Source organism: Tenrec ecaudatus, chromosome 15 (genome assembly GCF_050624435.1).
Source record: "Tenrec ecaudatus isolate mTenEca1 chromosome 15, mTenEca1.hap1, whole genome shotgun sequence".
NCBI classification, from domain to species: Eukaryota; Metazoa; Chordata; class Mammalia; order Afrosoricida; family Tenrecidae; genus Tenrec; species Tenrec ecaudatus.
The window spans coordinates 73,987,541-74,012,152 of record NC_134544.1 but is presented as its reverse complement, the minus strand read 5'-3'; positions in this window follow the sequence as shown (position 1 = coordinate 74,012,152).

Below are 24,612 nucleotides of genomic sequence, written 5' to 3'. Positions count from 1 at the left end.
GAATCGGGAGCAGCTTTATTTGCTTGCTCCAGGGAAAGTCTGCCGATGTGACTAAACCTCAGGGGCTTCCTACAAAAGACAAAGGTGAATCCCTCTCTCATTACCCACTGATCACCTCTGAGCCTCTTGCTCTTGTATCCCTTGTACACACCTCTACCATTAGATGGACAATTCGATAATGTTTGAACACTTTTCTGATGTTCAGGGATAAATTAATAGCTGAGTAAATATTGACTGAAAGATGGTGAGTGGAAGAAAATAGCTTTGCCAATTCCAGGTTGTGATGGAAATGAGAGTGTCCCCATGGTGGGTTTGCTGTGTTGTGCCCAGTCCTGAAAGTCTGAGCCAGGGGTTTTAGCATGGCCCCCTTTCAGAACAGATAGGTGGAATTCTTGGACCATGAGTTGTCCATAAAGTATGGCTTTACCAAGGAGATGTCAGCCCTGGAACGAAACAACCCAAGAACCTAGATCTTTGTGAAGGTGTTGGTAAGGGATGCAGCAGAAATCATAAACTTGTCTCAAAGCAAAGGAAGCTTTTCCTTCATGTGTCTGCAGCTGGACGAAGTGTTGCTGGTGCACACCCTCCTTTGTGATTCTTCTTGTTCTTTTTACGAGCTGTTCTGGCCTGTGCTCTCCCATAAATCTAGAAGCACTTTGCTGGTGGGGCAATTGTTATATCTCCCCCCAGATCCACATATCTTGTCCATAGTCCGTGTGCAATCCTTGTTTGCCAGATGAGTGGGGTATCTAAAGGCAGGCAGGGTCCATATATTTTTCCTAGACTTTCTAGAAGGACCAGAGCTAAACATCTTGCAGCCCTTTTCATTTCCTCTTTCTTTTCTCTATTTCTTTTCCAGGAAACAGGAGAAGAAACACGATAGCATCTACTGACAGCAAATCAAATGCCATCGTGTGTGTTTGGAGGGCAGGCTGTTTCTCATTTGCCTAAATCATCAGTCCCATCGTGCCATGTCCATGTTAGATTTTAGGGAAGCAGATGACATGTGTTATGATGCTAAATAAGCTAAAATAGTGCCAGGATGGAGACAGAAGGTATTTGTTTATTTTTAAATGAAGCACAGCATTCTAGTGACTTATTGTGGTTGGGAAGGAGGGCACCGAGGGCAACAAGGCATGGTTGTGGCAGTGGTCTAGGAATTAAGACAAATTGTTGCTTCTGCAGCAGAGATCAGCTGCCTCTGATCTGTCAGTTACTTGAAGGGAGACTCTGCATTTGGTCAGACATGTCTTAGTTTCCAGATGGTACCAGTTCCTCCTGAGCCTCTGTGGTTCCCATTGGACTACATAGGCCCAAATCACTTTTAGCTGAGCAACAGCAAATGGTAATGCAGACTTGCCATATGCTCTTTTGCATACACTCTTTAAAAATTGTACTCAATATACATGCATCAAAACATTTGACACTTCCACGCTCTACAAGATTATAATTAAGTGACATTCTGCATGTTGTTCAAATATCATCCTTACCCATTCCAAAATTATGCCATCGCCCATATGGAAGGTCAGTATCATCTCAGGGCTGGCACTTCCCCTCCAGCTCCTACTGTGTTAGGCTGGGTTGTCTAGAGAAAGAAACCAAGGACACTCATATAGGTTTAAGAAAGACTCCACCCCACTTATTTATCTAATTGACATGAAATTATGTAACAACCATACTTACCTTCCTACCTATTCCCAGAAACAATTGATAGGTGTTTGTCTCTATTCATTTTCCTAGTCCAGATATTTCATGTGAGTGGAATTAAACAAAATCTGTCCTTGTTGAAGCTGATTTATTTCACTCAGCATAATGCTTATGAGGTTCATTCCTCTAGTAGCCTGGGTCAGGACTTCATTTCTCTTTATGGATGAGTAGTAGTCCATTGTATATACCGTAGGCAACATGGTTGACTTATCCATTCATCTACTGATGGATATTTAGACTGTTTACACATTTGCGAGATTGGGAATAATGTTGCAAGGGACATCTGTGTATTTGTATCTATTTATGCTCTTGCTTTTAATTGCTTATATCCTTCATTTTCTTTTCTTGTTAGACCCAGTATGATCCCCTTTCTTCCCAACCTCGAGCCTCACACCCTCTACTTTGTGTCTGATGTACCAGGATCTCACAAGGAGCCTTAACACCAAGATTCTGAGCCCTGACTGAGCATTCTGATCATCCAGGGAATTGAATATTCTGGAGCACGTAGAGGATGAAGATATAAAAACTCCTTAGGCATAACCAAACAACTGGAGGGAGTGCTTTACTGGTCTTGGGGGCTGGGGATTATAGTCGTAAGGGACACCAAGGTCAATTGTCATAACCTAGACTGTAAAGACAATGTTCGACATCCAGGCTGGTGAGTAGCAGCTGGATCTTAGAAGTTCACAAGTGGCCATCTAGGGGGCAAGTATTGTCACCCTCACTCTGGAGGAAAGAAGAGTAGTGAATGGATCACATGAACATTAGACTTCATGACTTTAAGCTAGATGATCTCTAACTATCAATTCCAACTTCTTTGAAAGGGATCATATCAAAAGGTCCTAGATAGTGAAGCAAAATTCACAGTCATAAAAGAGACCAGGTTTATTGGCTGGATAGGGACTAACGGAACCTCTGAAACTATGGTCCTTATTCACTAAGTCTGAAAATGAACCCATACCTGTGGCTCAATATTCAGCCAAAGAATAGATTGGTCTATAATGGGAGCAATAACACAAGTGAGGTACACAAACCTTAAAATAGCAAACCATTTGATCTCAAAAGGGCAGTATTAATCCAAGGACCAAGTTCAGAAGGGTAGGAAGGGAGGAGGAATGGAAATAGAAGACACAAGTAGGAAGTGGAATAAGTGATATTATATTGTGGCGATTGCAATAAGTGGCATAAAACACAATGTGTATGAATTGTTGAATAGAAAACTGATGATCTTGGTAAACCTTCACCAATTCACAATAAAAACTTCAGGGAGAAAAACAATCCAAGCACCTAGGCTGCATTCCAGGCCAATAAAATCAGACTCAATGGAGATGAGACAAAATGTCTTTTGGAAAGCTCTCTGGCAATTCAAATGAGCACACAAGGCTGATACCCACCATCTGCAAACTGTGGGGTAGGTGCTTCGGTAATGCCTTGGGGGAGCGCTTGGGTCTGTCAAAGAATGTGAGATGCAGAAGGGGCAAAGGTCATCAAACCTCACGGACAGCTTTACATTGGGGGGCTGTTCCATGAGGAATCTGGGAAGGGTCCACTTGCATGCTGTCTCTGTGCAACAGATCCAACAGACTCAACACCTTTCAAAAGCTGACAAGAAAGTCAGAGAGACTAGATGTGGGCACTAAGCTGTGAGTTTTCCAGAAGGCACGAGACAGAGCAAGAGCAGTCACAGGAACACTGATTCCTCCGGAAATGCTGTGATCAGCAGAATATGCACCTCTAATTTCATTTCAAACTCACTCCAGCATTCATTCCTTTTTACGGAAACCCAGCTTCTCATTAAAGTAGCCGGTTTAAAATGCCAATCTTCTGTTGAGCAAGTCTAAGAAATAACCCTTCTTTATTTTACATGGTATAAAAATTCAGTTTCCTAGGCCGATGGGCTCCAGGGAGAGGTTTTAATGTACTAGATATGGCTTTCAAAGTTCTTCAATTGCCTAAATTAATAATGACTTTTCCTTTGGCTTTTCTGAGGGACAAATTAATTTTAATCTTTTTCTAAGGAAGTGAATCTCTAGCTATCTCATTTGGATAACTTTCTGCCTTCAGAGTAGAATTTGAAATAATCTGTAAGGTCACCCCTTCCACACCCTACCCTAGCAGCCCAGCCTCTCTCTTCCTTCCAGCCTCCAGCCACCGGGGTTTGGTTGGGAAAGGAGATGCAGAAGGGAATCTCTAGGCTTTTCTACCATAAGCTTGGCCACAACCCCCAGTAGACCAAATGTAATTCATTATGGGGGGTTTTGGTTTTATTACATTAACAGTTATCCTTAGGGAAATTACAAACAAACAGAAATAGGAAGATTTTATATCTTATTATGGAATGTACTGCTCAGCCTCATTATATTTTAAAAGACAAAGTGCAAAAAAAAAAAATCTGGCTCCATTTAAAATGTCCTGACTAGCAGAACTTAAAATACACAAATCTTAAAGCGAAAGTCTAAATGAATAGATAAAATAAACAACAAACCAGTTTCCTCAGGAAAAGGCATAATAAAGAGCGCGGCTACTTTTGAGCTATTTAAGATGCTCATGTTACAGGGAAAAGAGTATCGTTGTTGACTTTGAAATGTAGAACCATTTGCCTAATTCATTGATGGAATCTTTGCTAAAATGGGCAGTTCTGCTGAAGAAAGAAATTGACTTGTAGCATTTTATGAGCAATTTCATCTTTTGAATTCAGAAATGACCAGGGATGCGGACAAGCTTTTTATTCTTTTGAGAACCCTCTAACCAAGAAATCTTTTAAATGATCATTGCACAGTGAATGCCTGGAGGCTCTGAAAAATATTTATTTTGAAATTATTATAAGCTCAAAATGATTCAGCAATGCAAAAGAAGAAGAGAAAAAGCAATGAAATACTAAGCTGTAAACGCTGGAAACTTTTCTGTGCTGAAAATAATTGTACAGAATTTTTTTAAGTAATAGTGTCCAAAGAGATTTAATGATCTGATTGCTTATGGATATGGAGCTTAAATATATTCCTTATTTTAAATTTGATATTAGAATAGCAAGATTATAGACAATGATACAATGTGACTGGGAGAAGTATCGTTTCATTAAATGATCAAGTTAAGGCTGAAGGAGCCTGGTGGAATGTGTGTGACCATGAGGCCAGCCAGTTGGAATCGCTAGTGGCTCACAGAGAAAGACGCGGTTCTCAGCTCCTGTAAAGATTTACAACCTTGGGAACCTACAGGCATAGTTCTACGTTGTCCTTTCAGGGGTCCTCAGACTGTTTAAACGGGGCCAGTTCATTGTCCCTCAGACCCGTTGGAGGGCCGGACTATAGTGTAAAAATAAAACTGTGAACAAATTCCTATGCACACTGCACATACCTTATTTTGAAGTAAAAAACAAAATGGGGCAAAAACACCCAGCACGCTGGATAAATGTCCTCGGAGGGCCATGTGGCCCACAGGCCATAGTTTGAGGACCCCCTAAATTGATGTGTCAGAATCGACTTGACAGTGTTAGGTTTCTGGGGTGGTTGACCTCAGTTCTTGCTTAGCAATGCTGAAAGAATTCACATGGCAGAAGCACTTTTGTAAATCCAAGTGAATTTTATGAAGGAAAGTTTCAGGTATCGCAGTCTCAAAAAGGACAGCTATCTCCGGAAAGCACGCCGGGCTGCATGGCAGGGGTGGGGAAAGTTTGCAGCTGAATATGGTGGTTTCATGGGAGGAATACCTGAGCAGGAGTGCAGAACCAGCTGAGGAGCCACGGCAGGAACCCCCAAGGGCCTCACCCTCCACTTGCAGAGCACATGAAAAAGGGAGGGCAACAAGGAACCCAGGCCTACTTCTATCACCTGCCAGCACCACTGGAGGGCATTGGTCGATTTTACTGGCTGATTTAGGCGCACTTGTGTGATGTCATATTCTGTGTGACCAGGTGGACCTTCCACCTGGGCCTAGATGACTTGGGTCAGAGCATACTCAGTTCTGAATTTTGCCATAGGTGTCTAATTAGTGTGCCTGATTTATTTCCAACCCCTTTTTTGTGGCCTGGACAGCTCACTTTCGTTTAGTGTTGGCATTTGGGAAGACAAGCCCTAATCTAGCAACTTATCAATAGCAGTAAGTGAATGGAATTAAAATTCAACTCATAGCCATAAATTCAATTCTGACTCAGAGCCACCCGAGAGGACAGGGTAGAATTACCCCCTGCGGGTTTCTGAGGCTGGAATTCTTTACGGGAATAGAAAGTCTCATTGTTCTCCATCCCAGGGCTCCAAAGGACTGACCTTTCAGGGAGATGTCCAGCGGGTGCCAGCAGAGCTCCTTCATTGAAAATCTCTGCTAGTTTCTGAAGGGGGAGGGAAATTTTGAGGAGGCCGTCCTTGGCAGAGATAACTCTCCATTAAAGCCAAAGAACTTTTCCACATCTCTCAAAAAACAAACAAAAAAACTAAAGTGACTAGTTCAGATTAATACGCTGTAGGTAGAACCACCTCCCACCCAACAAACCAAACCAAACCAACCAACCAACCAACCAACCAACCAAACAAACAAACAAAAAGCCTGTTGCCTTCAAGTCAGTTCTGACTTGTGCTCTCCCCTTGTGATACAGAGTACAATTGTTGCATAAGGTTGTCTAGGCTGTACCCTTTATGAAAGCAGATGACTCCTTCCTTTTGTGGTACAGCTAGGTGGGTTTGAACTGATAACCTTTATATGAGCAGCACTATCCAGTGAACTATGTCAACTAAAGTCTCAAAGCATGTAAAGACTGATCCACAACCCCCACTTCTCTCTTCCTCTGCTGTGATGACCTGGAATCCACCTTTTGATCTGGTGGCACCATATATGTGAAGCAGCCCGAATCACTGAGTGACTGTGCAGGATAAACACCCTGTAGAATTGCCCTTCCAGCGTCAGAATTTGCATGAACAAGAAATAAACTAGATTTTAAGCCACTGAGGTTTCAGGAGTAGCTTCTTTCTGCACAACAGACTAGGCTATCCTGACTGATCATCTCTTCACAGGGTTGGTGTGAAGAGCTACTGGAGCAGCTAAATCCAGGGAAGCTGCCAAAGCAGATAGCTACACTTTATCTGGGATTGTGAGTTGTAGTACCAAAGTTTTTATTTGCCAGGGAGGCACTGAGTAATTTTTTTTTCTTCTGAAAACAGGAAAACAGGCAAGTAAGTTTGGGGACATATGTAGCTGGAGCTTAAAGTCCTCTTACTTTGCAGTTTTCTTTGATAAAGATAGACTTGTTCTTAATGAAACCCATGACTGCAGCAAGTCAGTGTCACAAATGATTTCTGAGGAGAGGCCAAACAGCTAAGTCAAGGACCATCCTACCATTCTCTTAAACGCTGTCTCATGCTCTCATCTGCTCTGACGTGTCTGCTCAGGGGCATGTTGAAGCCACTGGGTGGGGCTTACCATTGGCACTGAAAATCATAGTAGGCGGTATTAGTGGATTTACATCAAGAAATCTGAATTCTTGGCCATTGCTTGGGGGGTCACAGTTCCCAAGACAATCTGTGTCAAGGGCCAAACAAAATAAAACATGACGAGGCCTCTGGGGCTGGGTTGAGCTGGATATATAACCAAAGTCCCTTTCTACCAGAACCTTCCCAAGAAGAGATTGCTCTTTTCCATATCTAAACAATTTTGTTTAACACACGTTCTGCTGCGGAACCTTCTGGGAAGCAGAAGAAAAATAATTTGCTTTCTTTTGAATTAAAATGAGTTGGGTCCAAGCCCTGTGTAGTGTGTAATCTTATCATAACATCGAAAGGAGTCTGATTTCACCATTCTTAGCTATTAAAAAAAAGTTCCAGGCACAGTAATTCAATTTAAAATCAGACACCAGGAGTAGTTCATATTTAATACACTTTATACAGGTATTACAGGTACAAGCGAAGTACTTGTTAACTGCCAGGTTGCTGGCTTGAACCAACGAGCTACTCCACAGGAGGTATTCTGTTTCTGTGAAGATTTACAGCTTTGGAAGCCCACTGGGAGAGCTCTACTCTGTCTTGGGTCTGAAGGTGCTTGATAGCAGTAGTTTTTTGTTTTTTTTTTTCTGTCCTGCTGTTGGCAGCCACCCTTTCAACGATTCCGCACACTAGCATGGTGAAGTGGTGAACTCTGGGCTCTCACTCCCCTGGCTTCACACTCGGTCTCCCCACTCATCGTGTGGTTTCACCCAACTCGTGGAGCCTCCTGCAGGCTCCTCTGCCTGCTTGTGTAAAAGTGCGAAGGAGACTGACTTCCTCAGAGCTGTGCTTTAGAGAGAATCCTCCTAACATACTCAGCACCGCCTTGAATAGGGCAGCACTACATACATGACAACTACTTTATTATCTTTGATGGTGGTGGTGGGGTTTTTGTACGGAAAAAAAAAGAGCCCTGAATGGTTTATGTAACAAGTAAGGGAATAAATAGATCTTCCTTCATCCACCTTCATCTTTCATTATTCTATCACTCTTGAATTGCAATATTAGAGGCAAAAATGGGCAGAATTCCCACCTCTTAACAAAGTTTGTGTACATGTGTATGCATGCATGTGTGTACATGTGAGTGTGCCTGTACAATGGGTGCACACGTGTGTGTGCACATGTGCACTGGAGCCTGGCAGCACAGGGGAGGCGCCTGTCTCTTTTCAGCAGTATCTGAAGGCTGCTGCAGGTGTAATGAGAAGTGATTGATGATCTGTTCAGGGAGCTCCTGGGATGGAGTCAGGGAAGGAGCAGCAAAGAAGATATAGTCATCTCCCCCGTATTTATATGAGGTGACGGAGGTGGGCGGTAGAAGAGCAGCTCCTCAGTAATGAGATCACAGGGGAAAGACCTTGGATGAGGTGCCAGACAGCCTAGCTTTCCCAGAGAGGGTGGGGACTGGGAAGGAGGCTGCATCCTGCCTCATCAGTTACAGCTGCTCTGTCACTCTGGGGAGGGAGGCAGATGAGGCAGGGAGCTTCTGAAATCTCTCATCTCCAGACCTTCTAGGTGGCTGTGGGAGGGTGTGAGGACGGCCACACTGGAGGGTCAGGGTGGATCACATTGCAGTGTGGAGCCCAGCCTGGACCCATGTTGTGTAGGGTGACCAAGGAGCTTTGGGGGCAGGGTTCCGGGTGGGGCTTTGTCTAATAAGACCCACAGCGGCACCCTGTATTGCAATGTTGGCATAAAATGTGCAGAGACTTGAGACAACGTGAAATGAACCATCCACTTCACTTGGAAAGACAGGAGGGCTGAAAATCAGACTGGGAGATCTCGTTTGCTGTATAGTTGTGAGAAGGAGATATTCGTGGCTTCTCTTACACACTAAACTATATTACTCCTCAGGCATAAAGGTGGTGATATGAATACTTTGATAGACTAGCATCTGTCAGCTGGGAGGCATAACATAGTCAGAGACCTTATTAATCACTTGGAGATTAGCTGAGGGGTGGGAGAAGCCAGGCATGACGTTTTCCAGGGCTGCTCAGCCTGCACAGGAGACCTTTACTGAGTTGGACAGAGGTGCTACCATCTGAAACCTCAGATAGAGTAGTTAGAAAATTGACTGACCTAGTACAAGATCTATTTACATATATTAAAAGATCCTGGGTAATAAAATCTCATATTTGTGCAGCATGCCACATTTGTCAAAGGGCTTTCTCATTTACTGTCTTACTTGGTCCTCAAACGAAGAGGCCTTTGGGCAGGTATTGCTGTTTAATTTTGGACGTGGTAACAGAGTTTTGGCTGGAGTACTGGACTTGGAATCAGACTGTGCAACCCACAGCAGGTCACTTAGCTGCTCTGGATTGGCTTTCTTCCTCTCTGAAGGTCAGGGCTTGGACTAGACCATTTTCCCAGTGGCAGCACTGCTGACATTTTGGGCAACATCATTGCTGTGGGGCCGTCTTGTTCCCTGCACCAGGATTCTAAGCGAGCATCCCTGGTCTCAGCCCACTAGACGACAGTGGGACCCCCTTCTGCAGAATGTCTCCAGGCATGGCCAAATGTCCCCTGCAGAGCACGCTGCTGGGCTGGAGCACGTCAGGATAATGCACTCGATGAGCTGTATTTTAAGTTTTCAGGTACTTTACATGTCCGCACAGGGAGACTACATCAACAATTACCCAGCAGTCAATGGGTCATCACTGACCCTCTCTATAATTCCAACTGAGGTCATCAAGCACCAACTGAGTTTCTGAGCTTAACCCCCTTCATGGCACAAGTTGTTTAGCACTCAACTAAAAACCAAAAGTTTGGCAGTTCAAGCCTATCCTGAGGTCCCTTAAAAAAAATCCTGGTGGTCTGCTTCAGAAGAGTTGCAGCCATGAACACTCCATGGCGTGAAGAGATATAAACATGAATGTGGATGTGACTCTAGGTATAGCTACAACCAGTAACCATGGAATCAACTACATCATGCAATCAACTTCAACTCCTGGCCCCCTTATGTGTCCGAGCAGAACTATGCTCCCCAGGATCTTGAAAGGCTGCTTGGTCTGAAGTAGATTGACAGGCCTTTCTTTCTAGGTGCCACTGGGTGGACTCAACCTTCCAAGCATGCTATTAAAAGCCAATTCGTTACCTGTGTGCATCACTGAAGACACACAGACATAGGGAGCAATGCTCAAAGTCACACTACAAGTTTGCAGCAGCTAGTCTCTTGCCCTCTCTGGGATTGATAACAAAAGCAGGGCAGGCCAGCCACAAATATTGTGTGGCTAGCAGGGGAAAGCAGTTGGTGACACAATTGCAGATGGAGTTCATCCTTTGGACTCATCCCCACCCCCGTTTTCAACTGCACGGAATGGGTTCTAACTTTCCGGCACCAGAAAAGCAGACTTTTGAGTTTTTTGTTTTATGAAATGTAGGCTGTCCCTGCTTAAGTCTTATATTCAGTCTCTGTTCTTCTCCCTCCTCCAGTCATCAACAGTAAGTGGCTGCAGGGCGGTTTCCCAGCAGGGCTGTGCTCTAAGACTCATAATGCTGGGTTTTCCTACAATTCTCCACATTCTTGGGCTTGGAACAATCCAGGCATTACCATATCAAATGCTCATTTTAGGTGGGAAGGGCGGGGACACTGAAAACACCTTATGGGGCTCAATCCTTCTCTGCATGCATGTGAGGGTTTCCAGGAGTTAGAATTTCAACTTAAGTGATTTATTTTTTGTTTTTCAATCATGTGCCTGGCACCTGCTGGACATTTCTTCTATAGTGTTTTGTTGTTGCTAACCCCATTTCTAAGATCGGAGATATAAGGGTCAGGCACAATAGGCAGTTTAATTGACTAATTCTGGGGTGTGAATCTGCTTCTTTCTGGTTCCCCATTGCCCTGAGTCATTTTAAATGGAGGTGGTGTGAAGGGTGTGGGTTCAGCAGCCGCACACTGCCTCATCTCGCCTCCTGGTCGATGGGCTATGTAGCCTTACGTGAGTTGTTTAGTCTCTTACCAAGCTTGTGTGATCACTACTTTTATAAGCTTCATTTTACCGAGGCTATGAGAGGTCAGGCGAGTGAAGGCTTACAGATTGCCTGGCATATAATATACAAATGATAGTCAAGATATATAACTAAGTGTGTCTCTGTTCTTGGTTCTGTCAGTACCTGGTGTGGCCACAAAGAAGAAACCTGGTTTCCTGCTATTTTGAGCATCTAGTGTGAATGGCAGGAGATAAGTCACATGCTAATGAACCCTGGTGGTGTAGTGGTTAAACACCATGGTGCCTGGCTATCAAAAGATACAGTGTTTGGGGTCTTAAAGGCTGGAAGATAAACAAGGGGCCATCTAGCTAAGAAACAACAAAGCCCACATGGAAGAAGCACAGCAGCCTACCCTGCCATGATCGCTGAAGACAAAGCAGTACATAAGCAAATGCAGGCATGTTTTCTTGATGTGCACCCTTACACATACGAGTTTCTGTGGATTTGTTTCCCTAATGCACCCAGACTAACATAAGCAGTGTGGAAAGCATTTAAGAAGCCTAGACAAGGGCAGGGCAGGATATTTGGAGGGACTGGATCCAGAATTAGAGAGGAAGGAGCCCTGGTGGCGAAACAGGCTGCTAGCTCCCTGTCCGAAGGGGAATAATGAGATTGCTGTCTCCCATGAAGATTTACAGTCTTGAAAACTCCATATAGGGTCACTGTGGTTGAATCCGCTTGATGGAAATGGACTTTTGGGATTGAAGGTGGAAGCCACCAATGACTTCCTGCCATTGAGCCAAGGAGCCTCTGGGAAGTGTGTGAACTTCTGGAATGTAGGAAACAAACTCTACACATCTACTTTTCCTGCTACCCAAGTCATGCCCTTGGCCTTTGCTTAAACACATTCATTCAGAAGTCAACCACCCCAGCTGCTCCCTCAGGAAGCTGGTGGATGAGCTCTCTGGTTCCACTCCATGGGCATTTCTTGTCTAGATACCTGCCCTCTGCCCCAGCACAGACAATGTGCTTTTGGAAGCAGCGCTCCCTGAGTAGTGAGAGTGATTTGGCTCCTCGGGGCTAACATGATGAATGCTGAGAGGGGGTGCATACTAGGGGGTTAAGTTCCCTGACCTTTCCCTAGCCCAGGGGAAAACTTACTATTTAAAGTAAGTTTTAGACAGAATCTTTAGAAAGATAAATTTTTTACTTAATGTACACAATTACTCCCCAACACATCTGTTTTGTCTGACTCAACACTCAACCTCATAGGTTGTGGATGACCTTGAGCAGGCACTCAAAGTCACAATGGTTTCTATCAGGATTGAGAGTTCATCTTTCGCATCTCTCCAACTGGTTATTAGCACCATTGTCTCATTTCTATTTATGTATTTGCTTTGTTTTAGGGGAAAATGACTCCCAATTCAACTATATTTTATTAGGAACTCCTTTGCTAAGTTTTACATAAGAAAAAGGCTAAAACTGATGTTCTGGATGAAGGAGAGCATCCGCATGAGGCCACAATGGTGTCGGAAGGACCCACAGCCACAGTTACTTAAATAAAATGACACCCATTCTGTCCTGCTGACTCTGACTCATAATGACTCTGTGTAGGGATCCTGAAGTTGCTACTTTTACAGGAAGTGATAACCTCATCTTTCTCCTGTGGAATGACTAGTGGCTTCGAACCAGCGACCTTGCTGCTAATAGTCCAACACTATCCAGCATTACCACCTGGGCTCCTGAATGCTTAAATAAGACATGGAAAACAAACAGCTTTGTCACAAAACTGTGACTGAAGACAGATCAATTCATAGAGTTGGAGTTGCAGGAGGGCCTGTGAGAGCATGAGCGGGACCTTCATTGGGATGTGCACACTACTGTATATCGCTGAGTCTGGCCCGGGGAGTGGATGCAAGCACCCTGCCTGAGGGCCAAGCTTTCCACTGCCAGTCAGCAGTAGGAAATAACTCAATGCTGGATGAATCTGTGGCCCCTCAAAATGGATGTAGGGTCTCCACATAGACTCTCACTGTGAGCCACAGCCTACTGGTCAAAATTTAAGCTCAAATACGACTTAAACGCCTAACATTCTGTTTCCTTAAACTAAGGTACTGCCAGGATTCGCTAGAGGCCTGGATGACCTATCAGGTCTGAACACCGATCTCAAATCACTTCACATGATCCATTCTGCCAGTCATGTCAAGGACAACTAGAGCAAGCCCAAATCGCCTCCTCACTTACCCATTCCAGAGGCTGTGCCTGTATTACCTATCAACTAACACATTCCCATATGCCGTGATTATGAAACCAACCATCCTGCTGGAATAAGGACCAATCACGATGCAAAGGTCAGGGTCAATGGGAAAGCAAGATAGGGGCTGAGGGGAGCCAAGAGGGTCCCTTCACTCAATCCCTAAACCTGATATAATGTCACTAGACTGGGGTCTTCCTCAAATCTCAAGGGGACCCGATTCATGATTGACGTGAATTGTGCTTATTCAATCTTTGTTCTGCTTACTGTCCTGCCGTGCTGCCTCCTCTTCTTGCTTTATGTGCGTGGCTCCCTCTGTTGTGGTGACAAACGGCTTGAGATGGTCTTGACAAAGGGAGAAAGCCCACCCACGTCAACTGTCACCAGAAGCAGACACTAAGTTCATTTCTCTCTTTTTCTTTCACCTCACAAAACTATGCACACCAGACACTGGTAGAGCTGCCCAGAAGGAGAAACCTTAGTGCAGTGGTTCTCAACCTGTGGTTGCGACCCCTTTGGGAGTCATATGACCCTTTTACAGGGCTCACTCAGTTCATAACTGTAGCAAAATTACAGTGATGAAGTAGCAAGAAAATAATTTAATGGTCAGGGGGTCACCACAAGAGGCCCTGTGTTAGGAAGGTTGAGAACCACTGCCCGAGTGTGTTTAGGACTTTGCTGCCCTCAGGGTCATCAGATATTCGTGGAGGCAGAGCCACTGGAGGAAGCCCTTCTGGGAAATGCCCTGAAGCCAGGTCTCAACCAAGTCCATCCACCCTCACCCTCCGAGATCCTAATCATAGGCCGCAGGGAACTTCTCCCTGCCACTTTGAACACAGTAAGTCCATGGGAGCAGAAAGCCTCCTCTTTCTCCCTTGGAGTGGTGGCTGGTGAGTTCACACTGCTCACCTTCTGGCTAACATAACCCACAGACTTGCTCCCCCTGAGCTCAGTTTGCTTTGCCGCACAGCACACATCGTTTGGAACCTTCTGAAGTAGCTATGCACATGTGCAGATTGGGGGATTTCACACAAGATGCAGATTTCCACCCTCTCTTGGCAAAAATAATTTTTGCAAAAGGCTTTTATTCTCTTCTGGATCTGAGTAGCAGCTACTCTCATAAAGTCCTAGCACATACATGCATGCTACAGTCCTCCCAACTCCCTAATGTCTTATGCCGAGTCTGTTTCATGCTTTTCTGTGTCCTATGTGGCAGCTGTAGGCACCCAGGGCACGGGCTCTGCAGCCTACGTTCAAATCTCTCCTTTCCACTTCCTCACTGTGTGGTCATAGGCTCATGACTTTGTTATCCTGTGCCACTGATTTTTCATCAGTAAAATGAGGCAGGAATAGACTCCACACATAGGCTTGTTAAGTGGAATTATTGCATTATTACATACAAAAAGCTTAGAACAGTGCTAGGCATCTTGCAAATACTGTTAGGTAGCTTAGCATAGGGACTGGGTCATCCATTACATATGCTCAGGTTCCAACTTCCGGCCAGAAAAGGGTGGTACACCTAGGTGGCCGTTACACCTGGATTGGCCCATCTGGGCCAGTTAAATTCAATTTATCCAATGGGGTTGACCAGCACCATCAACTATGCCTCCCTATGGAGGAAGTGAAAAGGCAGGATCTTGACCTGTCCGATTTCTCCCTTCACCGACTTTTCTGTTGTCCATCCCCCAGGAAGGAGGTCACATGTAGATACTTGTAATCGGTTCCCTCTTTCCAACCCACCCTCCCTCTACCTTCCCAGTATCACCACTCACAAATTACCAAGGGTTCATGAGGGATGGGCGAGCGGGGAGCGAGGGGAAAAATGAGGACTTGATGCCAAGGGCTTAAGTGGAGAGCAAATGTTTTGAGAATAATGAGGGCAATGAATGTACAAACGTGCTTTACACAATTTATATATATATATATATATATATATATATATATATGTATATATATATATATGTTTGTGATAAGAGTAATATGAGCCCCTAATAAAACGACTAAAAAAAAGTAGAAGAAAAGGCAGGATCGGAGACACAGTGTGGGAATTGCACCTGACCTGATCCCACCACACCGAGGCAAATCACTGGGGGAGTGCAGCGGAACAGTAAGGGAATGGAGTGGCAAGGTCCCCAGGGAATGCTGAAAGTGGACGTTGGGGCCAGGGCGTGGTGCCCCAACAGACTGGACTGGAAAACGCTCCTAAGGGCCAGCAAACGATCCCTGAACTAACTACAAGCTTTTCTCTTGTGAACTGTTTTGTTCTGTTCTTTGTCAGTGGTTTGTTTTTGTTGTTTTGTTGTCTGGTTGCATACTGTTGCTTTGTTTTCCTCTGTCTTGTTTTCGTGCATGTTAGTGTCTCCACAGGTCTGTCTGAATAGGACAGGCTGGATGAACTATCTGGAGGAAAAACAATGGGACCAACAGTTCCGGGGGGACTTGGGGTGGAGGGGGGGGTAAGCGGGGTAAGGAAGTGGTGTTAACAAACCCAGGGACAAGGGAAAAACATGGGAACCCAAATGGTAGAAAAGGGGGAGTGGCAGGCCTGGTGGGAAATGATCAAGGGTAAGGTTGCTTAGAGAAGAGGTATACTCTAACCCAGGTGGCGACGAAGCATGGTAGTAGGGCAGGAGGAAAGTCAAGGGAGATGGAGGAAAGAGCTAGGAGTCAAAGGGCATTCATGGAGGTCTAGACAAAGACAAGTACATGCAAATATATATAGGAGGATGGGGAAATAGATCTATGTGTCTATATTTATAGGTTAAGTATTAAGGTGGCGGAAGGACCTTGGGCCTCTACTCAAACACTCCCTCAATGCATGAATACCTTCTTTTATTAAATTGGAACTCTATGATGCTCACTCTCCCGACACAACGGCTGGAGCCAAAGTGGGTGAACAAGTAAATGTGGTGAAGAAAGCTGATGGTGCCTGGCTATCAAAAGAGATAGTGACTGGGGTCTTAAAGGCTTGAAGATAAACAAGTGGCCATCTAGCTCAGAAGCAACAAAGTCCACATAGAAGAACACACCAGCCTGTGTGATCGAGTGGCCCGAAGAATTCAGTTACCAGGCATCAAAGAACAAAAAATCATATCATTGACTGCACACCTCCATGATAGGATCGCTGAAGACAAATGGGTGCATAAGCAAATGTGGTGAAGAAAGCTGATGGTGCCCGGCTATCAAAAGAGATAGTGTCTTGGGTCTTAAAGGCTTGAAGGTGAACAAGCGGCCATCTAGCTCAGAAGCAAAAAAGCCCACATGGAAGAAGCACACCGGCCAGTGCGATCACGAGGTGCCAAGGGACCAGTTATAAGGCATCATGCAACAACAAAAAAGATATAAGTGTGTGTATATATGTGTATATGTATATATGTACATATATACCATATTAAATGAAGGGGGAAGTGCAGAGTGGAGACCCAAGGCCCAAGTGTCGGCCAATGGAGATTCCCTCATGGAGGGGTTTAGGAGAGGAGATGGGTTAATTAGGGTGCGAGGTAGTACCGATGAAGAACACAGCTTTCCCCCAGATCCTGGATGCTTCCTCCCCCCAACTACCATGGTCCGAATTCTACCTTGCAGGGCTGGATAGGACAGAGGCTGTACACTGGTGCATATGAGGGCTGGAGGTACAGGGAATCCAGGGTGGATGATACCTTCAGGACCAAGGGTGTGAGGGACAATGCTGGGAGAGTGGAGGGTGAGTGGGTTGGAAAGGGAGAACTGATTACAAGGATCCACATGTGACCTCTTCCCTGGGAGAGGGACAGCAGAGAAGGGGGGAAGGGAGACTCCGGATAGGGCAAGATATGACAAAATAACGATGTATAAATTACCAAGGTAGCATGAGGGAGGGGGTAATGGGGAGGGAGGGGGGAAAAAAAGAGGACCTGATGCAAGGGGCTTAAGTGGAGAGCAAATGCCCTGAGAATGATTGGGGCAGGGAATGTATGGATGTGCTTTATACAATTGATGTATGTATATGTATGGATTGTGATAAGAGTTGTATGAGTCCCTAATAAAATGTAAAAAGAGAAAAGAGGAGAAAAAAAATGATTAGGGCAAAGACTGTACAGATGTGCTTTATACAATTGATGTATGAACTGTGATAAGAATTGTATGAGCCCCAATAAATTGTTAAAAAAAAAGAAAAAGGAAAGGCAGGATCCCAGAGCCCACTGAGTGACTTTCTCTCCAGCAGCTTCTAGGCAGGCTGGGGGTGGGTGGTGGTGGTGGTGGTGTGAGAGGCCCTGAGGTGCCTATATAAACCTGAAACTTCTCTCAAAAAACTCACTTGGATCACAATCCAGGCTTCAGAGTGAATTCTTTCTCGCGTGAAGCCAAGGACTGAGGTATATCTCTCCCACGAGAGATCTAACAATAGTGTCTCTTATTAGATCATTAGGAGCTCAGGTGGTGTAGTGGACTATGCATCAAGCTGCTAATCGCAAGGTCAGGGGTTTGAACTGCCTAGCCCATCCATGGGAGAAATATGAGGCTGTCTATTTCTGTAAGGCACTGGTTCTCAACCTTCTGAATGCCCCCACCCTTTAATACAGTTCATGTTGTAGTCACCTGCAACCATAAAATCATTTTCATTGCTACTTCAGAACTGTAATTTTGCTATTGTTATGAATTGGGTGACCCCTGTGAAAGGGTTATTTGATCCCCAAAGGGGTCGCGACCCACAGGTTGAAAACCGCTGCTGTAAGGATTTAAAGTCTCAAAACCCCAAAGGGCCAGTTCTTGGTCCTATTGGGTCAGTATGAGTTGGAGTCAATAAAATGGTAGTTAGTTTTTTTCTACATCAATATCAGATTCTGGTGGCAATCTCCGTCATTCTGCATTGTGGTCTGGTTTGGACTCCGGTAGATCTGTGGGAAATGACTGCTCTGGTTTGAGGTGAGGGCCACGGTGCATAAGTGGTAGATCTCTTATCGTCTTTCACCGGGAAGACCCATGTTCGATTTGCAGCCTAAGTGCCCCAGATTGTCAGTGAAGATTTGTATGTTGCTATGACACTGAGCAGGCTTCAGCGATGTTTCCAGACTGAAATAGAATAAGGACGAAATACCTGATCATCTCCATCCACACATCGACCCTTCCAGCCATGGTGGTAGCACAGACTGGCACAGTTTTCTCCGCTGCCCATGAGAAGCTGACTCGACAGGCATGGTCAAGATCAACAGCTTGAACTCCTTTCTGCGTCTATGGAAATAAGAACAACCTTCTGAAATGAGGTCACATTGCTCTTTGGGCCTGGGAGGATGCCTCTGTGACTCAGATTGCACTCTGGATCCCAAAGGAGACTTTTAAACACAGCCACATAGCAGCTCCGGAAATTGCCATAGTAGAAACCAGGTTTTAAAAAAAAAAACAAAAAGCAACTTCTACTGACTTGCTCAAAGGAATCCGGGGGTGGATGGGGGTGGGTGGGTGGGAAACTCCTTTGCAAATGGACACATTTGTTTCCTTACATATCTATCATGTCTTTTGGACCTGAAAGAAAGAGAAAAAAAAGCAGATGAGAGAATAATCGGAGACTGACAGTCATCTTGTTGGTATTCCCACAGCATCCCCTCCTTAAGCACTTGCTGCCATCTCATCCAACTCCACACAGTATATTTTCACCCGGCAATGATGCAGAAATGTCTGTGTACTCCCATTTTATTGTAGTCGGGCAGTGTTTAAGGGTTTGTCTTTCAACTGACCATGGCAGGACGTCTAGAAGCAATTATAATCATCACCTTCCCTGTCTGTGCAGTGGGCAGGCAGTGACGGATCCCCAGCCTCTGGAACACTAATGCTCCCTCCAAGCTCAAGAAAATGATGGTGACACTTGGCTTCCTTGTTGTCTGGGGGAGCTCAAGGAGCTCTCCTCCACAACCTCAAATTATTGGCAATTCTTTGAGTGAAGACATCTAATTAGTGACTGGAAAGGAAGGCATCAGAGATGATTTTTGGTGACAAGACAAGCCTCAACCATCTCCAGAGAGCATGTCTCATAAGTGCAAAGTATGGAGAGGGAGGAAACAATTGATCACAAATGGAATAGACTCTGAGTCTCGCCACACAATGTGTGTGTGTGGTCACTGAGGCACCAACATTATGGCTGGAGGACGGATACATTTTGTGCAGCCGTGATTGCCATCCAGAATGTGCCGTGCTATTGTGAAAAGTGATTTTTTTAATTCTAAGCAAATCTCTACTTCGACTTGCTTTAATGCTTCACCAGAGAGTAGGGGACTCTGGGAGGGAAGGGGCTGGGCTGACCTCAGGAACTCATGTGTAAAGGGCTTTTTCTCACTTGGAAGCAGGCTGGGTTCACAGCTGTTCTTTCTGGTAAAGCTTGTTTCTGAACCTTGCCACATCTGAGTCTGAAGAGAGGAATGACGGTGACAAATGCTGCGGGGAGCCCTGGGCACATCTTGGCTATGGTCCTGCTTCAGTCTGTTTCATTTGAATCCCAGTTTTACCTTTCCTTCTTTCTGGGTTACGAAGCATCAGGTGGGTGCCAAGCGTTTCCACGGACAACTAAAGCTGAACAAGGTGGAAGCAGATGAAGAGCAACGGGAGGTTTGTGTTTGGGAGACTGAATACTTGGGCTTCCTAGGCCAGTCCAGCTGGTGGTTAGAGCCCTGTTTCAGATTCCACTGAAATCTCCTAGTGTCCAAGGATCAAGTGGCTCCTAAGTCCAGAATTTCTGTTACATGTCTCACAAAGGAGTTGGGCTAAAATGCAGTGAAGAATAAAGCAGGAGCTTCGCTTGTGAATCCACTCTCTGATTCAGAAATTTCAAAGGCTTCATGCACACACATTTCAATACTGAAAGCACAGCAGGGAAAGCCAAAGACTCGGGCTTTCTCCTTGTCCCTCTTTTCGGGCTTTTATGGCTTTCCAAGGTGCCTCCCTGAGCCGAGTGTTGTATAGGTCATGTTTAAAGATGTCCTAGATCCGAGGGACCTGCTGTTTTGCTTTCTTTTGCAGGGAGGCCTGGTTTCTTGTCTTGTGACCAAACACAGAGCACAGATATCTGCGCGCTTCCTCCCTTTCCCCTGACCTTTGCTCTCTTCTCTGGTTACACTACTGACCTGTTCTCCCTTACAAGATATGAACTGCTCACACACTTGGATGAATTCTCATCCTAGTGAGAAGCATCTGAGCATCTTATTAGAGCCTGTATGAGTTCTGTTCTGGATGCCTATTTGTGAAACTTCAGGTCTCTGGCATGGAAACGTCCCATGCCCACACACACACACACACACACACACACACACACACACACACACACACACATAATATAAACTCCAACAGTAGTTTAAGGTTTAAGGTGGTAACAGGGAACGCTGGGGCCTGTGGCTCCTGGTGAACCACATAGGCTGTCTAAAGAGGCTAGTTCCATCTCAATGTAGCCATACAGTAATATAGACCTGTTAGGTAGCAAGACAACGGGTTGTTCCTCTCCAAACTTACGGGGCCCCCTATAGGACGTTGGAAGCCAATGTGGGCTAAGGGGCATACACCAATTCAAGCCCAAGCCAGGAGAGCGCAATTGACACCACGCAGCTGAAAGCCCTTAAAAGGCTGGAACCTGGAGACCACCGCCCCTCCCCTTCAGCTGCTTCCCTGCCTTCCACTCAGCAGGGCTGGGTGTGCAGTGTCATGAGGGTGCCCGTGTTCCGTTTACTGTAATGCTGGAACCTTCTCTCCTGTTTCTAAATCCACTCAGATCACCAACCAGGCTTTGGTGTGACTTTCTTTCTAGTGTGTAGCCAAGGACCGAGACATGTCCTACCTGAGAAACCTAACAGACCCAGACTTACAATAAACCCATATTTTTATATATAAGGCAAGAGGTGAACAGGTCTAGCCAATAATGGTGAAGAGGGTCCTGGGTTTGAGAAAGATTCTGAAGTAGAATCCATAACCCTTAGAAATGTATTTGCTTGAGGGAGGGGGGAAAGGGGAGGGAGGGGAAAAAAAAGAGGACCTGATGCAAGGGGCTTAAGTGGAGAGCAAATGCTTTGAGAATGATTGGGGCAGGGAATGTATGGATGTGCTTTATACAATTGATGTATGTATATGTATGGATGGTGATAAGAGTTGTATGGGTCCCTAATAAAATGTAAAAAAAGAAAGGAGAAAAAAATGATTAGGGCAGGGACTGTACACATGTGCTCTATACAATTGATGTATGTATATGTATGAACTGTGATAAGAATTGTATGAGCCCCTAATAAATTTTTAAAATTAAAAAAACAAAACAAAAAAACCCAAAAAAAAACCCAAAGGGCTCAAGCAGAAAGCAAATGTTTGAGAATGACGATGACAACAAATGTACAAATGTGCTTGACACAATGGATAGATGGATGGATTGTGATAAGAGTTGTATGAGCCCCCAATAAAATGTTTTTAAATAATTTTTTAAAAAAAGAAAAAAAAAGAGTTTAGGAATGTTCAAGTTCTTTGATGTTTGTTTTGTAACCAATTCCCTTGTGTAAGAAGAGTATAAGGAGTCCTCCCGAAGCAAAAAAAAAAAAAATGTATTGGCTTTAGGGGAGGGGCAAAGAGGGCTGGATTGAGAAAGTCTCTGGCATCCAGTTATGACTTGACTTTTGGATCCTGAATCCTTCAGGAGTCATGACCTTACTCTCCAGCCAGACCTTCCAATAACCACCTTCTCAGAGCCTTGTTAAGTTCTCATAATACGTTACACCTGCCATCCTGTGAGCAGCTACCAAACCCAGGCACTTTTTTCAAAGAAAAGCTCGCTCTCTCTACCCCGAAGAGCAGGTAGTTTGGGGATGATGGATATGAGATACCAGAGAAGGTAAATCTGTTATCTTCCATGATGCACAAAACATGCTGTCACAACCAGGACTTGTGACAATCCCTCAGTTTCCTAAATTACTTTACTGCTGCTTTTTTAATTAAGCCTCATTAACTTGTCATATATTGATAACAGGGATGACGCTGAACTAGATGAATAAATTAAAGCTCTCCTCATCCTGTGCTTTTATATGAATGTGTTAATTATTTTTTTCATTAGGGAGAATGATGGAGGGATGGAGCAATACCAAACGGAGTTTGACAAAGTGTTGGTGTTTGCTGCCGTAAACATGGTGCATGTCAGATACAATCTGTCACTCAGTGAGTCTGCAATTAACACCAAGGGACCAAGGTAGGATTCCCTGAAATAAACAGCCTTCCTCCCAGATGCTAATGGGGACCCAGCAGGATACATTGTTGTGTTGTAGCAGTTGTACACGGGCCCTTAGAGGACACAGAGCTAGTGTTTGAAATGAGTTTTGTTTGCCCCCAGTTGGCTCACACATTTGTCTTTTAAATAGCATAATCACTAACATTTAAACACAGGGTAATTTCACATAACAATCTTCACCTTCTGAGAAATGGAGAGGCCCAACTTTGCTGGTTGACAGTGCGCCTCTGGAAGACAAGGGGCGGGGGGGAGGCTCAGAGGGGCTGGGGGAACAGTCAGATGTGGTGATCAGAGTTTGGAATCCTTGCTTTCCATGTACACGTGGCAAGGAGGTCAAGGTTCAGAAATTTAGGAGAGACGTATCAGACACACGTTTGTATGGTCCATAATAAACCAAATAGGAGTTGCTATATCAATCTGTTGGTTATTTTTTTGTGCTTGGTAGCCAACCAGCTCAGAAATCCTGACCTCGCCGATCTTGTGAAACAAGCACCATTCCAGAATTACAAAGAAGCAAGCACGGAGACAAAGGCATCCATCACCCCGAATGCGTAGAGGTCCGGAACTAAGTGCTTTCTGTAGAAAAGCTCCAGAAGGCAGACCTTTGGCTGGGAAACCTGTTAGGGAGCTAGCATAGGGACTGGCACATCCACTACCCATGCTCAGATGTCCAAGCTACCGGCTCATGAAGTAGTGGCACACTGCATGCTCAGAAGTTCAGGTTTCCAGCCAGGAGGGGGAGATACGCCTGGGTGGGTGCTGCACCTGCATTGGCTCACCAAGGCCAGGTGAATTCAATTAAACAATTCAGCCAATAGGGTTGACCAACTTCATCCATCACGCCTCCCTAACTCACAGGGATCCCAAACCAGGCCTCGGCATGAGCTGTTTCTCAGGTGGAGCCAAGTACCAAGGCATACCTGTCCCCGGAGAGGTCTAACAGAAGCTGTGCTGTCTGACTTGGAGCTATGATGTAAGCCGGCCCCAGGAGTGGGCCCTCCCATCCTGGTCTCACGGGTTGCGAGCCCCTCTGGCTCCTTTCACCTCACCACCCTCAGGAGAATTGTTGAGTTGAATTCGCCAGGCCTAGGTGTGCCAATCCAGGTGCCGTGCCCACCCAACACCGTGGAGGCCCCTGTGGACACTTCTAGAGTATTGCCACAGCCCTAGCATTTTGTGTCCGTCTTTGCACCGTTTCTTGCTGGTGTGCGGGACTTGAAGTGCCTTTCTGTGCCTACCTTCCCGGGAACTCGCCTGCCTCCCCAGGCTGCATTTGGGGAGGGGACTGGGACACTGCTGCCTGGAGGCTGGGAGGATTTTGACTCCCAAAGCCTTCTCGCAGCTCAGTGGTGTGCCGGGGCTCTGGCCAGCGGATGGCTGGGGGCGCCCGCGTCCACCCTGTTGGATTTGGCAGGACTCTGGCTGGGTGGCTGGCCCCAGGCTGGCTTGTGGCTAGGCCATAACCTGCGGCCTCCATTTTCCCAGCCATGTGACCCACTCCCAGGCAGAATGGCGCCAACCTGTGTCTGTTGTAGCTACTGTCCATTCCCAGAAAGAAAACCACCCAGACCGCCGGCAAGGTCAACAGAACAAGTTTCATTTCCTGCTCAGGGACTGTCAGCTCTCTTGAGAGGAGACTGAGTGGCCTCCAGTCTAATTTTGCAAAGGTTTTTATACTTTTGCAATGTGCAGGTGTGCAAGCAAGCAAGCAGAGCACAGAAGTGGGGTATTGTGGTTAGCCATCCTTAGTTGAACAAAAACTGCTCTGGTCGTTCTCGCAAGCCTTCTGAATATCCATTTCCTTCTGTACATTCCCTTGGGCTACGTCTGCACAGCCTACCTCCCCAATATCAGCTAGTTCATTGACAGTTCATAGCTAGTTTATTTACCATTCATAATGGCTCTGTCAGCTCAAACTGGCTTCTCTTGTCAGGCTGTTTAAGCTTTTCCCAGAGCTGCTACATTCCCTCCTGTTCTTAGCCAAGTTGAAATCATTGAATCTGCAGTAGTCAGCCCAGTGTATGGTGGGCTCA